This window comes from Anomaloglossus baeobatrachus, unplaced genomic scaffold, assembly GCF_048569485.1.
Source record: "Anomaloglossus baeobatrachus isolate aAnoBae1 unplaced genomic scaffold, aAnoBae1.hap1 Scaffold_451, whole genome shotgun sequence".
Taxonomy (NCBI): domain Eukaryota; kingdom Metazoa; phylum Chordata; class Amphibia; order Anura; family Aromobatidae; genus Anomaloglossus; species Anomaloglossus baeobatrachus.
Window position 1 is genome coordinate 15,309 of NW_027443848.1, and position 16,199 is coordinate 31,507.

At 47.3% G+C, this 16,199-nt stretch overlaps 11 non-coding genes and 1 pseudogene across 11 annotated transcripts; all 12 read left to right on the forward strand.

Annotated features, from left to right (window-relative positions):
* The first annotated feature begins 471 nt into the window (after window positions 1–471).
* LOC142280354 (U2 spliceosomal RNA) lies at window positions 472–662 on the forward strand. The gene has a single exon (XR_012742644.1). It is a non-coding gene; the product is annotated as a U2 spliceosomal RNA (small nuclear RNA).
* Window positions 663–1,779: 1,117 nt separating this feature from the next.
* Window positions 1,780–1,970, forward strand: LOC142280366 (U2 spliceosomal RNA). The gene has a single exon (XR_012742655.1). It is a non-coding gene; the product is annotated as a U2 spliceosomal RNA (small nuclear RNA).
* Window positions 1,971–3,885: 1,915 nt separating this feature from the next.
* LOC142280411 (U2 spliceosomal RNA) lies at window positions 3,886–4,081 on the forward strand. The gene has a single exon (XR_012742697.1). It is a non-coding gene; the product is annotated as a U2 spliceosomal RNA (small nuclear RNA).
* A 1,117-nt stretch (window positions 4,082–5,198) lies between these two features.
* Window positions 5,199–5,389, forward strand: LOC142280378 (U2 spliceosomal RNA). The gene has a single exon (XR_012742666.1). It is a non-coding gene; the product is annotated as a U2 spliceosomal RNA (small nuclear RNA).
* A 1,118-nt stretch (window positions 5,390–6,507) lies between these two features.
* On the forward strand, window positions 6,508–6,698 carry LOC142280389 (U2 spliceosomal RNA). Its single transcript, XR_012742677.1, has one exon. It is a non-coding gene; the product is annotated as a U2 spliceosomal RNA (small nuclear RNA).
* A 1,117-nt stretch (window positions 6,699–7,815) lies between these two features.
* LOC142280400 (U2 spliceosomal RNA) lies at window positions 7,816–8,006 on the forward strand. The gene has a single exon (XR_012742688.1). It is a non-coding gene; the product is annotated as a U2 spliceosomal RNA (small nuclear RNA).
* Window positions 8,007–9,342: 1,336 nt separating this feature from the next.
* Window positions 9,343–9,514, forward strand: LOC142280421 (U2 spliceosomal RNA; annotated as a pseudogene).
* Window positions 9,515–10,632: 1,118 nt separating this feature from the next.
* LOC142280413 (U2 spliceosomal RNA) lies at window positions 10,633–10,823 on the forward strand. The gene has a single exon (XR_012742699.1). It is a non-coding gene; the product is annotated as a U2 spliceosomal RNA (small nuclear RNA).
* Window positions 10,824–11,940: 1,117 nt separating this feature from the next.
* LOC142280424 (U2 spliceosomal RNA) lies at window positions 11,941–12,131 on the forward strand. Its single transcript, XR_012742707.1, has one exon. It is a non-coding gene; the product is annotated as a U2 spliceosomal RNA (small nuclear RNA).
* A 1,117-nt stretch (window positions 12,132–13,248) lies between these two features.
* On the forward strand, window positions 13,249–13,439 carry LOC142280430 (U2 spliceosomal RNA). Its single transcript, XR_012742708.1, has one exon. It is a non-coding gene; the product is annotated as a U2 spliceosomal RNA (small nuclear RNA).
* Window positions 13,440–14,556: 1,117 nt separating this feature from the next.
* Window positions 14,557–14,747, forward strand: LOC142280431 (U2 spliceosomal RNA). Its single transcript, XR_012742709.1, has one exon. It is a non-coding gene; the product is annotated as a U2 spliceosomal RNA (small nuclear RNA).
* A 1,117-nt stretch (window positions 14,748–15,864) lies between these two features.
* On the forward strand, window positions 15,865–16,055 carry LOC142280432 (U2 spliceosomal RNA). Its single transcript, XR_012742710.1, has one exon. It is a non-coding gene; the product is annotated as a U2 spliceosomal RNA (small nuclear RNA).
* Window positions 16,056–16,199: the final 144 nt, after the last annotated feature.

A 16,199-nucleotide genomic window follows, 5' to 3' on the forward strand; every position in this document is an offset into this window, starting at 1 on the left:
GGGGGCAATCTCTTTTTTTCCCGGGTGGTAGGGGGATGACAGGAGAAGGGAAGCGGGTGGTGAGAAAGGTACAGAGGGCAGGGTTTGGGGGCTGGGAAGGAAAGGGAAAAGATTAGGGTTTGGGGATGATGAAAGGGCTTTCTACGGGTAAGGATGGCAAAGGGTGGCAGTGACGGAAAGTCAGGCAACCTGTCCTGTCCGTCTTTTTGTATCGTGAATTGGAAAGACTGCAAGGGGGAGGGGAGTTGCTTGCGCCCTAAAGGAGGAGTTATTCAGATTCATTGCAGTGGGCGGCGGCTGCAAAACGCACCATTCTTCTTGTTTTTGCTCTGCAAAGCAGCCTTTTCAAGGGTTGGCTTGGGTGACAAAATGTCTTGTGTAGGCGTGGGTTTGTCTCCCTCTCGCTCTCTCTCCCTAAGATGTGTCCGGCATAGGCCAGGGTGCCACTCGAGGCCCAAACCAATTCTGGTTATCGCTTCTCGGCCTTTTGGCTAAGATCAAGTGTAGTATCTGTTCTTATCAGTTTAATATCTGATACGTCCCCTATCTGGGGACCATATATTAAATGGATTTTTAGAACAGGGAGATGGAAAAAGAGCTTGCTCTGTCCACTCCACGCATTGACCTGGTATTGCAGTACCTCCAGGAACGGTGCACCCCTTCTTAACCCAGTTTCCAAAAGCAGAACTCGATTCACCTGATTCATATTAGCCCGATTAGCGAATTGAAATGAATTTTTATCTAACACACTTTTTACTTGCTTTATTCATCCAAATAGCAAACTCATCACCACTCAACTTCACCAACTCTGCTATGTCCCGTGCAGTATCTTGTTGTCAGTCTAATCTAGATCATGTGTAATTGAATGGAATAGATCCCTTTTGGACAAAGTGGAGTCAGATGCTGCAGTGACCACAGGTGTGAGAGGATCTACAATTGGCATCTGGTGTTATCTCTCTGCTTCCACTCCAAATAAAGTTACCTGTTGTTACCTGAACGTCAAATACTAAGAATGGGCGCCCTATGAAAGAATTAGTACTTTCATTAAGTATACTAAACCGGCTAATTGGGAATAGACAAACTGTAAAAAGCCCTCTGAGAAAGCCCCTCTCTAACCTTTGTTAGTAAGCTTTTCTGTAGCCTGCCTGTTGATGTATTTTCGGTTTGAACAGTGCACAACATGAAGAGACGGAACACTGGCGGCTTGTCACAATGCCCCCCGATGACATCACAATAGCGCTGCTGCCTAGAAAACAAGCTGCGCAGAAGAAGTTGTTCTTTGGGTGGGAGGGTGGGCTAGTGGAAGGAGGGGGCAATCTCTTTTTTTCCCGGGTGGTAGGGGGATGACAGGAGAAGGGAAGCGGGTGGTGAGAAAGGTACAGAGGGCAGGGTTTGGGGGCTGGGAAGGAAAGGGAAAAGATTAGGGTTTGGGGATGATGAAAGGGCTTTCTACGGGTAAGGATGGCAAAGGGTGGCAGTGACGGAAAGTCAGGCAACCTGTCCTGTCCGTCTTTTTGTATCGTGAATTGGAAAGACTGCAAGGGGGAGGGGAGTTGCTTGCGCCCTAAAGGAGGAGTTATTCAGATTCATTGCAGTGGGCGGCGGCTGCAAAACGCACCATTCTTCTTGTTTTTGCTCTGCAAAGCAGCCTTTTCAAGGGTTGGCTTGGGTGACAAAATGTCTTGTGTAGGCGTGGGTTTGTCTCCCTCTCGCTCTCTCTCCCTAAGATGTGTCCGGCATAGGCCAGGGTGCCACTCGAGGCCCAAACCAATTCTGGTTATCGCTTCTCGGCCTTTTGGCTAAGATCAAGTGTAGTATCTGTTCTTATCAGTTTAATATCTGATACGTCCCCTATCTGGGGACCATATATTAAATGGATTTTTAGAACAGGGAGATGGAAAAAGAGCTTGCTCTGTCCACTCCACGCATTGACCTGGTATTGCAGTACCTCCAGGAACGGTGCACCCCTTCTTAACCCAGTTTCCAAAAGCAGAACTCGATTCACCTGATTCATATTAGCCCGATTAGCGAATTGAAATGAATTTTTATCTAACACACTTTTTACTTGCTTTATTCATCCAAATAGCAAACTCATCACCACTCAACTTCACCAACTCTGCTATGTCCCGTGCAGTATCTTGTTGTCAGTCTAATCTAGATCATGTGTAATTGAATGGAATAGATCCCTTTTGGACAAAGTGGAGTCAGATGCTGCAGTGACCACAGGTGTGAGAGGATCTACAATTGGCATCTGGTGTTATCTCTCTGCTTCCACTCCAAATAAAGTTACCTGTTGTTACCTGAACGTCAAATACTAAGAATGGGCGGCCTATGAAAGAATTAGTACTTTCATTAAGTATACTAAACCGGCTAATTGGGAATAGACAAACTGTAAAAAGCCCTCTGAGAAAGCCCCTCTCTAACCTTTGTTAGTAAGCTTTTCTGTAGCCTGCCTGTTGATGTATTTTCGGTTTGAACAGTGCACAACATGAAGAGACGGAACACTGGCGGCTTGTCACAATGCCCCCCGATGACATCACAATAGCGCTGCTGCCTAGAAAACAAGCTGCGCAGAAGAAGTTGTTCTTTGGGTGGGAGGGTGGGCTAGTGGAAGGAGGGGGCAATCTCTTTTTTTCCCGGGTGGTAGGGGGATGACAGGAGAAGGGAAGCGGGTGGTGAGAAAGGTACAGAGGGCAGGGTTTGGGGGCTGGGAAGGAAAGGGAAAAGATTAGGGTTTGGGGATGATGAAAGGGCTTTCTACGGGTAAGGATGGCAAAGGGTGGCAGTGACGGAAAGTCAGGCAACCTGTCCTGTCCGTCTTTTTGTATCGTGAATTGGAAAGACTGCAAGGGGGAGGGGAGTTGCTTGCGCCCTAAAGGAGGAGTTATTCAGATTCATTGCAGTGGGCGGCGGCTGCAAAACGCACCATTCTTCTTGTTTTTGCTCTGCAAAGCAGCCTTTTCAAGGGTTGGCTTGGGTGACAAAATGTCTTGTGTAGGCGTGGGTTTGTCTCCCTCTCGCTCTCTCTCCCTAAGATGTGTCCGGCATAGGCCAGGGTGCCACTCGAGGCCCAAACCAATTCTGGTTATCGCTTCTCGGCCTTTTGGCTAAGATCAAGTGTAGTGTTGTTCGAAGAGGTGGTTTAAGCTCCAGGCCACCTTAGTACAATGATACAATGCACACTGGAAGGTTGCGCTTGCTAGTACTCTGGGTGGATAGTATATTCATCTAGAGGAAAACATGGCCCTACCAGGATCGAGGCTATTAGACTGAGTAAGGGTGGGGGGCTATGGTACAACGTGCCCCAGGACTGACGACCCTGGAGTGAGTCTGAGCTTGCTGGTTTGGGACCCCGGCAAGCCTTGGGCTCTGTAGCACACCGTACCTTGCCTTTTCATACTTTTTGAGCATATTACCCTATCCCGGCCTTCTGGCTAGGAAGGGAAATTTTTATAATCCCGGTCGGAGGTCTGGTCAGCTTTGGGCTGAGAAACTAACACCCGGTTGGAGGTCTGGGTCAGCTTCGGCTGAGAAACCAACACCCGGTTGGAGGTCTGGGTCAGCTTCGGCTGAGAAACCAACACCCGGTTGGAGGTCCGGTTAGCCTTGGGCTGAGAAACCAACACCGGTTGACGGTCCGGGCAGTTTCGGCTGCGAAACCAACAACTAGTAGCTCTCTACTCCACTTGGGTAAGATGCCTGGGTGGACGCTGGGAGCAACGACAAGGCTCAACCAGGCTTCGGCTTGGGGGAGCACCGAAGATCCCTGACCCTTGCTGTGGCCTTCTGGCTCGGAGGGACGGGGTTGATTTTTGGGGACCCTCTCCTCACGGTGGGGTCCACACGAATCCTAGCCTTTGCACTGTTTTTGGTGTGACTTCGGTCATGCATTTTTTGTGGTGCTTTGGAAAGCTTCATTAAATCAAAATCTGTTCTTATCAGTTTAATATCTGATACGTCCCCTATCTGGGGACCATATATTAAATGGATTTTTAGAACAGGGAGATGGAAAAAGAGCTTGCTCTGTCCACTCCACGCATTGACCTGGTATTGCAGTACCTCCAGGAACGGTGCACCCCTTCTTAACCCAGTTTCCAAAAGCAGAACTCGATTCACCTGATTCATATTAGCCCGATTAGCGAATTGAAATGAATTTTTATCTAACACACTTTTTACTTGCTTTATTCATCCAAATAGCAAACTCATCACCACTCAACTTCACCAACTCTGCTATGTCCCGTGCAGTATCTTGTTGTCAGTCTAATCTAGATCATGTGTAATTGAATGGAATAGATCCCTTTTGGACAAAGTGGAGTCAGATGCTGCAGTGACCACAGGTGTGAGAGGATCTACAATTGGCATCTGGTGTTATCTCTCTGCTTCCACTCCAAATAAAGTTACCTGTTGTTACCTGAACGTCAAATACTAAGAATGGGCGGCCTATGAAAGAATTAGTACTTTCATTAAGTATACTAAACCGGCTAATTGGGAATAGACAAACTGTAAAAAGCCCTCTGAGAAAGCCCCTCTCTAACCTTTGTTAGTAAGCTTTTCTGTAGCCTGCCTGTTGATGTATTTTCGGTTTGAACAGTGCACAACATGAAGAGACGGAACACTGGCGGCTTGTCACAATGCCCCCCGATGACATCACAATAGCGCTGCTGCCTAGAAAACAAGCTGCGCAGAAGAAGTTGTTCTTTGGGTGGGAGGGTGGGCTAGTGGAAGGAGGGGGCAATCTCTTTTTTTCCCGGGTGGTAGGGGGATGACAGGAGAAGGGAAGCGGGTGGTGAGAAAGGTACAGAGGGCAGGGTTTGGGGGCTGGGAAGGAAAGGGAAAAGATTAGGGTTTGGGGATGATGAAAGGGCTTTCTACGGGTAAGGATGGCAAAGGGTGGCAGTGACGGAAAGTCAGGCAACCTGTCCTGTCCGTCTTTTTGTATCGTGAATTGGAAAGACTGCAAGGGGGAGGGGAGTTGCTTGCGCCCTAAAGGAGGAGTTATTCAGATTCATTGCAGTGGGCGGCGGCTGCAAAACGCACCATTCTTCTTGTTTTTGCTCTGCAAAGCAGCCTTTTCAAGGGTTGGCTTGGGTGACAAAATGTCTTGTGTAGGCGTGGGTTTGTCTCCCTCTCGCTCTCTCTCCCTAAGATGTGTCCGGCATAGGCCAGGGTGCCACTCGAGGCCCAAACCAATTCTGGTTATCGCTTCTCGGCCTTTTGGCTAAGATCAAGTGTAGTATCTGTTCTTATCAGTTTAATATCTGATACGTCCCCTATCTGGGGACCATATATTAAATGGATTTTTAGAACAGGGAGATGGAAAAAGAGCTTGCTCTGTCCACTCCACGCATTGACCTGGTATTGCAGTACCTCCAGGAACGGTGCACCCCTTCTTAACCCAGTTTCCAAAAGCAGAACTCGATTCACCTGATTCATATTAGCCCGATTAGCGAATTGAAATGAATTTTTATCTAACACACTTTTTACTTGCTTTATTCATCCAAATAGCAAACTCATCACCACTCAACTTCACCAACTCTGCTATGTCCCGTGCAGTATCTTGTTGTCAGTCTAATCTAGATCATGTGTAATTGAATGGAATAGATCCCTTTTGGACAAAGTGGAGTCAGATGCTGCAGTGACCACAGGTGTGAGAGGATCTACAATTGGCATCTGGTGTTATCTCTCTGCTTCCACTCCAAATAAAGTTACCTGTTGTTACCTGAACGTCAAATACTAAGAATGGGCGGCCTATGAAAGAATTAGTACTTTCATTAAGTATACTAAACCGGCTAATTGGGAATAGACAAACTGTAAAAAGCCCTCTGAGAAAGCCCCTCTCTAACCTTTGTTAGTAAGCTTTTCTGTAGCCTGCCTGTTGATGTATTTTCGGTTTGAACAGTGCACAACATGAAGAGACGGAACACTGGCGGCTTGTCACAATGCCCCCCGATGACATCACAATAGCGCTGCTGCCTAGAAAACAAGCTGCGCAGAAGAAGTTGTTCTTTGGGTGGGAGGGTGGGCTAGTGGAAGGAGGGGGGCAATCTCTTTTTTTCCCGGGTGGTAGGGGGATGACAGGAGAAGGGAAGCGGGTGGTGAGAAAGGTACAGAGGGCAGGGTTTGGGGGCTGGGAAGGAAAGGGAAAAGATTAGGGTTTGGGGATGATGAAAGGGCTTTCTACGGGTAAGGATGGCAAAGGGTGGCAGTGACGGAAAGTCAGGCAACCTGTCCTGTCCGTCTTTTTGTATCGTGAATTGGAAAGACTGCAAGGGGGAGGGGAGTTGCTTGCGCCCTAAAGGAGGAGTTATTCAGATTCATTGCAGTGGGCGGCGGCTGCAAAACGCACCATTCTTCTTGTTTTTGCTCTGCAAAGCAGCCTTTTCAAGGGTTGGCTTGGGTGACAAAATGTCTTGTGTAGGCGTGGGTTTGTCTCCCTCTCGCTCTCTCTCCCTAAGATGTGTCCGGCATAGGCCAGGGTGCCACTCGAGGCCCAAACCAATTCTGGTTATCGCTTCTCGGCCTTTTGGCTAAGATCAAGTGTAGTATCTGTTCTTATCAGTTTAATATCTGATACGTCCCCTATCTGGGGACCATATATTAAATGGATTTTTAGAACAGGGAGATGGAAAAAGAGCTTGCTCTGTCCACTCCACGCATTGACCTGGTATTGCAGTACCTCCAGGAACGGTGCACCCCTTCTTAACCCAGTTTCCAAAAGCAGAACTCGATTCACCTGATTCATATTAGCCCGATTAGCGAATTGAAATGAATTTTTATCTAACACACTTTTTACTTGCTTTATTCATCCAAATAGCAAACTCATCACCACTCAACTTCACCAACTCTGCTATGTCCCGTGCAGTATCTTGTTGTCAGTCTAATCTAGATCATGTGTAATTGAATGGAATAGATCCCTTTTGGACAAAGTGGAGTCAGATGCTGCAGTGACCACAGGTGTGAGAGGATCTACAATTGGCATCTGGTGTTATCTCTCTGCTTCCACTCCAAATAAAGTTACCTGTTGTTACCTGAACGTCAAATACTAAGAATGGGCGGCCTATGAAAGAATTAGTACTTTCATTAAGTATACTAAACCGGCTAATTGGGAATAGACAAACTGTAAAAAGCCCTCTGAGAAAGCCCCTCTCTAACCTTTGTTAGTAAGCTTTTCTGTAGCCTGCCTGTTGATGTATTTTCGGTTTGAACAGTGCACAACATGAAGAGACGGAACACTGGCGGCTTGTCACAATGCCCCCCGATGACATCACAATAGCGCTGCTGCCTAGAAAACAAGCTGCGCAGAAGAAGTTGTTCTTTGGGTGGGAGGGTGGGCTAGTGGAAGGAGGGGGCAATCTCTTTTTTTCCCGGGTGGTAGGGGGATGACAGGAGAAGGGAAGCGGGTGGTGAGAAAGGTACAGAGGGCAGGGTTTGGGGGCTGGGAAGGAAAGGGAAAAGATTAGGGTTTGGGGATGATGAAAGGGCTTTCTACGGGTAAGGATGGCAAAGGGTGGCAGTGACGGAAAGTCAGGCAACCTGTCCTTTCCGTCTTTTTGTATCGTGAATTGGAAAGACTGCAAGGGGGAGGGGAGTTGCTTGCGCCCTAAAGGAGGAGTTATTCAGATTCATTGCAGTGGGCGGCGGCTGCAAAACGCACCATTCTTCTTGTTTTTGCTCTGCAAAGCAGCCTTTTCAAGGGTTGGCTTGGGTGACAAAATGTCTTGTGTAGGCGTGGGTTTGTCTCCCTCTCGCTCTCTCTCCCTAAGATGTGTCCGGCATAGGCCAGGGTGCCACTCGAGGCCCAAACCAATTCTGGTTATCGCTTCTCGGCCTTTTGGCTAAGATCAAGTGTAGTATCTGTTCTTATCAGTTTAATATCTGATACGTCCCCTATCTGGGGACCATATATTAAATGGATTTTTAGAACAGGGAGATGGAAAAAGAGCTTGCTCTGTCCACTCCACGCATTGACCTGGTATTGCAGTACCTCCAGGAACGGTGCACCCCTTCTTAACCCAGTTTCCAAAAGCAGAACTCGATTCACCTGATTCATATTAGCCCGATTAGCGAATTGAAATGAATTTTTATCTAACACACTTTTTACTTGCTTTATTCATCCAAATAGCAAACTCATCACCACTCAACTTCACCAACTCTGCTATGTCCCGTGCAGTATCTTGTTGTCAGTCTAATCTAGATCATGTGTAATTGAATGGAATAGATCCCTTTTGGACAAAGTGGAGTCAGATGCTGCAGTGACCACAGGTGTGAGAGGATCTACAATTGGCATCTGGTGTTATCTCTCTGCTTCCACTCCAAATAAAGTTACCTGTTGTTACCTGAACGTCAAATACTAAGAATGGGCGGCCTATGAAAGAATTAGTACTTTCATTAAGTATACTAAACCGGCTAATTGGGAATAGACAAACTGTAAAAAGCCCTCTGAGAAAGCCCCTCTCTAACCTTTGTTAGTAAGCTTTTCTGTAGCCTGCCTGTTGATGTATTTTCGGTTTGAACAGTGCACAACATGAAGAGACGGAACACTGGCGGCTTGTCACAATGCCCCCCGATGACATCACAATAGCGCTGCTGCCTAGAAAACAAGCTGCGCAGAAGAAGTTGTTCTTTGGGTGGGAGGGTGGGCTAGTGGAAGGAGGGGGCAATCTCTTTTTTTCCCGGGTGGTAGGGGGATGACAGGAGAAGGGAAGCGGGTGGTGAGAAAGGTACAGAGGGCAGGGTTTGGGGGCTGGGAAGGAAAGGGAAAAGATTAGGGTTTGGGGATGATGAAAGGGCTTTCTACGGGTAAGGATGGCAAAGGGTGGCAGTGACGGAAAGTCAGGCAACCTGTCCTGTCCGTCTTTTTGTATCGTGAATTGGAAAGACTGCAAGGGGGAGGGGAGTTGCTTGCGCCCTAAAGGAGGAGTTATTCAGATTCATTGCAGTGGGCGGCGGCTGCAAAACGCACCATTCTTCTTGTTTTTGCTCTGCAAAGCAGCCTTTTCAAGGGTTGGCTTGGGTGACAAAATGTCTTGTGTAGGCGTGGGTTTGTCTCCCTCTCGCTCTCTCTCCCTAAGATGTGTCCGGCATAGGCCAGGGTGCCACTCGAGGCCCAAACCAATTCTGGTTATCGCTTCTCGGCCTTTTGGCTAAGATCAAGTGTAGTCCCTTCACTGGGTTTGCCTTGGTCTTGGCTGGGAGGGGCCCGGGCTTGCACAACCGCCGGCCTCGGGGATTGTTGCGCCTTTTGGTGCTTACGTCCCCTTATGGCTGGTGGTTCCTGGGCTCGGGAGGCGATCACCTGCGGCACTGCGCTTTTGTGTGGTGGCCGATGACCGTTTTCTGAAAATTGCGGATGTAATCTCAATCTGTTCTTATCAGTTTAATATCTGATACGTCCCCTATCTGGGGACCATATATTAAATGGATTTTTAGAACAGGGAGATGGAAAAAGAGCTTGCTCTGTCCACTCCACGCATTGACCTGGTATTGCAGTACCTCCAGGAACGGTGCACCCCTTCTTAACCCAGTTTCCAAAAGCAGAACTCGATTCACCTGATTCATATTAGCCCGATTAGCGAATTGAAATGAATTTTTATCTAACACACTTTTTACTTGCTTTATTCATCCAAATAGCAAACTCATCACCACTCAACTTCACCAACTCTGCTATGTCCCGTGCAGTATCTTGTTGTCAGTCTAATCTAGATCATGTGTAATTGAATGGAATAGATCCCTTTTGGACAAAGTGGAGTCAGATGCTGCAGTGACCACAGGTGTGAGAGGATCTACAATTGGCATCTGGTGTTATCTCTCTGCTTCCACTCCAAATAAAGTTACCTGTTGTTACCTGAACGTCAAATACTAAGAATGGGCGGCCTATGAAAGAATTAGTACTTTCATTAAGTATACTAAACCGGCTAATTGGGAATAGACAAACTGTAAAAAGCCCTCTGAGAAAGCCCCTCTCTAACCTTTGTTAGTAAGCTTTTCTGTAGCCTGCCTGTTGATGTATTTTCGGTTTGAACAGTGCACAACATGAAGAGACGGAACACTGGCGGCTTGTCACAATGCCCCCCGATGACATCACAATAGCGCTGCTGCCTAGAAAACAAGCTGCGCAGAAGAAGTTGTTCTTTGGGTGGGAGGGTGGGCTAGTGGAAGGAGGGGGGCAATCTCTTTTTTTCCCGGGTGGTAGGGGGATGACAGGAGAAGGGAAGCGGGTGGTGAGAAAGGTACAGAGGGCAGGGTTTGGGGGCTGGGAAGGAAAGGGAAAAGATTAGGGTTTGGGGATGATGAAAGGGCTTTCTACGGGTAAGGATGGCAAAGGGTGGCAGTGACGGAAAGTCAGGCAACCTGTCCTGTCCGTCTTTTTGTATCGTGAATTGGAAAGACTGCAAGGGGGAGGGGAGTTGCTTGCGCCCTAAAGGAGGAGTTATTCAGATTCATTGCAGTGGGCGGCGGCTGCAAAACGCACCATTCTTCTTGTTTTTGCTCTGCAAAGCAGCCTTTTCAAGGGTTGGCTTGGGTGACAAAATGTCTTGTGTAGGCGTGGGTTTGTCTCCCTCTCGCTCTCTCTCCCTAAGATGTGTCCGGCATAGGCCAGGGTGCCACTCGAGGCCCAAACCAATTCTGGTTATCGCTTCTCGGCCTTTTGGCTAAGATCAAGTGTAGTATCTGTTCTTATCAGTTTAATATCTGATACGTCCCCTATCTGGGGACCATATATTAAATGGATTTTTAGAACAGGGAGATGGAAAAAGAGCTTGCTCTGTCCACTCCACGCATTGACCTGGTATTGCAGTACCTCCAGGAACGGTGCACCCCTTCTTAACCCAGTTTCCAAAAGCAGAACTCGATTCACCTGATTCATATTAGCCCGATTAGCGAATTGAAATGAATTTTTATCTAACACACTTTTTACTTGCTTTATTCATCCAAATAGCAAACTCATCACCACTCAACTTCACCAACTCTGCTATGTCCCGTGCAGTATCTTGTTGTCAGTCTAATCTAGATCATGTGTAATTGAATGGAATAGATCCCTTTTGGACAAAGTGGAGTCAGATGCTGCAGTGACCACAGGTGTGAGAGGATCTACAATTGGCATCTGGTGTTATCTCTCTGCTTCCACTCCAAATAAAGTTACCTGTTGTTACCTGAACGTCAAATACTAAGAATGGGCGGCCTATGAAAGAATTAGTACTTTCATTAAGTATACTAAACCGGCTAATTGGGAATAGACAAACTGTAAAAAGCCCTCTGAGAAAGCCCCTCTCTAACCTTTGTTAGTAAGCTTTTCTGTAGCCTGCCTGTTGATGTATTTTCGGTTTGAACAGTGCACAACATGAAGAGACGGAACACTGGCGGCTTGTCACAATGCCCCCCGATGACATCACAATAGCGCTGCTGCCTAGAAAACAAGCTGCGCAGAAGAAGTTGTTCTTTGGGTGGGAGGGTGGGCTAGTGGAAGGAGGGGGCAATCTCTTTTTTTCCCGGGTGGTAGGGGGATGACAGGAGAAGGGAAGCGGGTGGTGAGAAAGGTACAGAGGGCAGGGTTTGGGGGCTGGGAAGGAAAGGGAAAAGATTAGGGTTTGGGGATGATGAAAGGGCTTTCTACGGGTAAGGATGGCAAAGGGTGGCAGTGACGGAAAGTCAGGCAACCTGTCCTGTCCGTCTTTTTGTATCGTGAATTGGAAAGACTGCAAGGGGGAGGGGAGTTGCTTGCGCCCTAAAGGAGGAGTTATTCAGATTCATTGCAGTGGGCGGCGGCTGCAAAACGCACCATTCTTCTTGTTTTTGCTCTGCAAAGCAGCCTTTTCAAGGGTTGGCTTGGGTGACAAAATGTCTTGTGTAGGCGTGGGTTTGTCTCCCTCTCGCTCTCTCTCCCTAAGATGTGTCCGGCATAGGCCAGGGTGCCACTCGAGGCCCAAACCAATTCTGGTTATCGCTTCTCGGCCTTTTGGCTAAGATCAAGTGTAGTATCTGTTCTTATCAGTTTAATATCTGATACGTCCCCTATCTGGGGACCATATATTAAATGGATTTTTAGAACAGGGAGATGGAAAAAGAGCTTGCTCTGTCCACTCCACGCATTGACCTGGTATTGCAGTACCTCCAGGAACGGTGCACCCCTTCTTAACCCAGTTTCCAAAAGCAGAACTCGATTCACCTGATTCATATTAGCCCGATTAGCGAATTGAAATGAATTTTTATCTAACACACTTTTTACTTGCTTTATTCATCCAAATAGCAAACTCATCACCACTCAACTTCACCAACTCTGCTATGTCCCGTGCAGTATCTTGTTGTCAGTCTAATCTAGATCATGTGTAATTGAATGGAATAGATCCCTTTTGGACAAAGTGGAGTCAGATGCTGCAGTGACCACAGGTGTGAGAGGATCTACAATTGGCATCTGGTGTTATCTCTCTGCTTCCACTCCAAATAAAGTTACCTGTTGTTACCTGAACGTCAAATACTAAGAATGGGCGGCCTATGAAAGAATTAGTACTTTCATTAAGTATACTAAACCGGCTAATTGGGAATAGACAAACTGTAAAAAGCCCTCTGAGAAAGCCCCTCTCTAACCTTTGTTAGTAAGCTTTTCTGTAGCCTGCCTGTTGATGTATTTTCGGTTTGAACAGTGCACAACATGAAGAGACGGAACACTGGCGGCTTGTCACAATGCCCCCCGATGACATCACAATAGCGCTGCTGCCTAGAAAACAAGCTGCGCAGAAGAAGTTGTTCTTTGGGTGGGAGGGTGGGCTAGTGGAAGGAGGGGGCAATCTCTTTTTTTCCCGGGTGGTAGGGGGATGACAGGAGAAGGGAAGCGGGTGGTGAGAAAGGTACAGAGGGCAGGGTTTGGGGGCTGGGAAGGAAAGGGAAAAGATTAGGGTTTGGGGATGATGAAAGGGCTTTCTACGGGTAAGGATGGCAAAGGGTGGCAGTGACGGAAAGTCAGGCAACCTGTCCTGTCCGTCTTTTTGTATCGTGAATTGGAAAGACTGCAAGGGGGAGGGGAGTTGCTTGCGCCCTAAAGGAGGAGTTATTCAGATTCATTGCAGTGGGCGGCGGCTGCAAAACGCACCATTCTTCTTGTTTTTGCTCTGCAAAGCAGCCTTTTCAAGGGTTGGCTTGGGTGACAAAATGTCTTGTGTAGGCGTGGGTTTGTCTCCCTCTCGCTCTCTCTCCCTAAGATGTGTCCGGCATAGGCCAGGGTGCCACTCGAGGCCCAAACCAATTCTGGTTATCGCTTCTCGGCCTTTTGGCTAAGATCAAGTGTAGTATCTGTTCTTATCAGTTTAATATCTGATACGTCCCCTATCTGGGGACCATATATTAAATGGATTTTTAGAACAGGGAGATGGAAAAAGAGCTTGCTCTGTCCACTCCACGCATTGACCTGGTATTGCAGTACCTCCAGGAACGGTGCACCCCTTCTTAACCCAGTTTCCAAAAGCAGAACTCGATTCACCTGATTCATATTAGCCCGATTAGCGAATTGAAATGAATTTTTATCTAACACACTTTTTACTTGCTTTATTCATCCAAATAGCAAACTCATCACCACTCAACTTCACCAACTCTGCTATGTCCCGTGCAGTATCTTGTTGTCAGTCTAATCTAGATCATGTGTAATTGAATGGAATAGATCCCTTTTGGACAAAGTGGAGTCAGATGCTGCAGTGACCACAGGTGTGAGAGGATCTACAATTGGCATCTGGTGTTATCTCTCTGCTTCCACTCCAAATAAAGTTACCTGTTGTTACCTGAACGTCAAATACTAAGAATGGGCGGCCTATGAAAGAATTAGTACTTTCATTAAGTATACTAAACCGGCTAATTGGGAATAGACAAACTGTAAAAAGCCCTCTGAGAAAGCCCCTCTCTAACCTTTGTTAGTAAGCTTTTCTGTAGCCTGCCTGTTGATGTATTTTCGGTTTGAACAGTGCACAACATGAAGAGACGGAACACTGGCGGCTTGTCACAATGCCCCCCGATGACATCACAATAGCGCTGCTGCCTAGAAAACAAGCTGCGCAGAAGAAGTTGTTCTTTGGGTGGGAGGGTGGGCTAGTGGAAGGAGGGGGCAATCTCTTTTTTTCCCGGGTGGTAGGGGGATGACAGGAGAAGGGAAGCGGGTGGTGAGAAAGGTACAGAGGGCAGGGTTTGGGGGCTGGGAAGGAAAGGGAAAAGATTAGGGTTTGGGGATGATGAAAGGGCTTTCTACGGGTAAGGATGGCAAAGGGTGGCAGTGACGGAAAGTCAGGCAACCTGTCCTGTCCGTCTTTTTGTATCGTGAATTGGAAAGACTGCAAGGGGGAGGGGAGTTGCTTGCGCCCTAAAGGAGGAGTTATTCAGATTCATTGCAGTGGGCGGCGGCTGCAAAACGCACCATTCTTCTTGTTTTTGCTCTGCAAAGCAGCCTTTTCAAGGGTTGGCTTGGGTGACAAAATGTCTTGTGTAGGCGTGGGTTTGTCTCCCTCTCGCTCTCTCTCCCTAAGATGTGTCCGGCATAGGCCAGGGTGCCACTCGAGGCCCAAACCAATTCTGGTTATCGCTTCTCGGCCTTTTGGCTAAGATCAAGTGTAGTATCTGTTCTTATCAGTTTAATATCTGATACGTCCCCTATCTGGGGACCATATATTAAATGGATTTTTAGAACAGGGAGATGGAAAAAGAGCTTGCTCTGTCCACTCCACGCATTGACCTGGTATTGCAGTACCTCCAGGAACGGTGCACCCCTTCTTAACCCAGTTTCCAAAAGCAGAACTCGATTCACCTGATTCATATTAGCCCGATTAGCGAATTGAAATGAATTTTTATCTAACACACTTTTTACTTGCTTTATTCATCCAAATAGCAAACTCATCACCACTCAACTTCACCAACTCTGCTATGTCCCGTGCAGTATCTTGTTGTCAGTCTAATCTAGATCATGTGTAATTGAATGGAATAGATCCCTTTTGGACAAAGTGGAGTCAGATGCTGCAGTGACCACAGGTGTGAGAGGATCTACAATTGGCATCTGGTGTTATCTCTCTGCTTCCACTCCAAATAAAGTTACCTGTTGTTACCTGAACGTCAAATACTAAGAATGGGCGGCCTATGAAAGAATTAGTACTTTCATTAAGTATACTAAACCGGCTAATTGGGAATAGACAAACTGTAAAAAGCCCTCTGAGAAAGCCCCTCTCTAACCTTTGTTAGTAAGCTTTTCTGTAGCCTGCCTGTTGATGTATTTTCGGTTTGAACAGTGCACAACATGAAGAGACGGAACACTGGCGGCTTGTCACAATGCCCCCCGATGACATCACAATAGCGCTGCTGCCTAGAAAACAAGCTGCGCAGAAGAAGTTGTTCTTTGGGTGGGAGGGTGGGCTAGTGGAAGGAGGGGGCAATCTCTTTTTTTCCCGGGTGGTAGGGGGATGACAGGAGAAGGGAAGCGGGTGGTGAGAAAGGTACAGAGGGCAGGGTTTGGGGGCTGGGAAGGAAAGGGAAAAGATTAGGGTTTGGGGATGATGAAAGGGCTTTCTACGGGTAAGGATGGCAAAGGGTGGCAGTGACGGAAAGTCAGGCAACCTGTCCTTTCCGTCTTTTTGTATCGTGAATTGGAAAGACTGCAAGGGGGAGGGGAGTTGCTTGCGCCCTAAAGGAGGAGTTATTCAGATTCATTGCAGTGGGCGGCGGCTGCAAAACGCACCATTCTTCTTGTTTTTGCTCTGCAAAGCAGCCTTTTCAAGGGTTGGCTTGGGTGACAAAATGTCTTGTGTAGGCGTGGGTTTGTCTCCCTCTCGCTCTCTCTCCCTAAGATGTGTCCGGCATAGGCCAGGGTGCCACTCGAGGCCCAAACCAATTCTGGTTATCGCTTCTCGGCCTTTTGGCTAAGATCAAGTGTAGTATCTGTTCTTATCAGTTTAATATCTGATACGTCCCCTATCTGGGGACCATATATTAAATGGATTTTTAGAACAGGGAGATGGAAAAAGAGCTTGCTCTGTCCACTCCACGCATTGACCTGGTATTGCAGTACCTCCAGGAACGGTGCACCCCTTCTTAACCCAGTTTCCAAAAGCAGAACTCGATTCACCTGATTCATATTAGCCCGATTAGCGAATTGAAATGAATTTTTATCTAACACACTTTTTACTTGCTTTATTCATCCAAATAGCAAACTCATCACCACTCAACTTCACCAA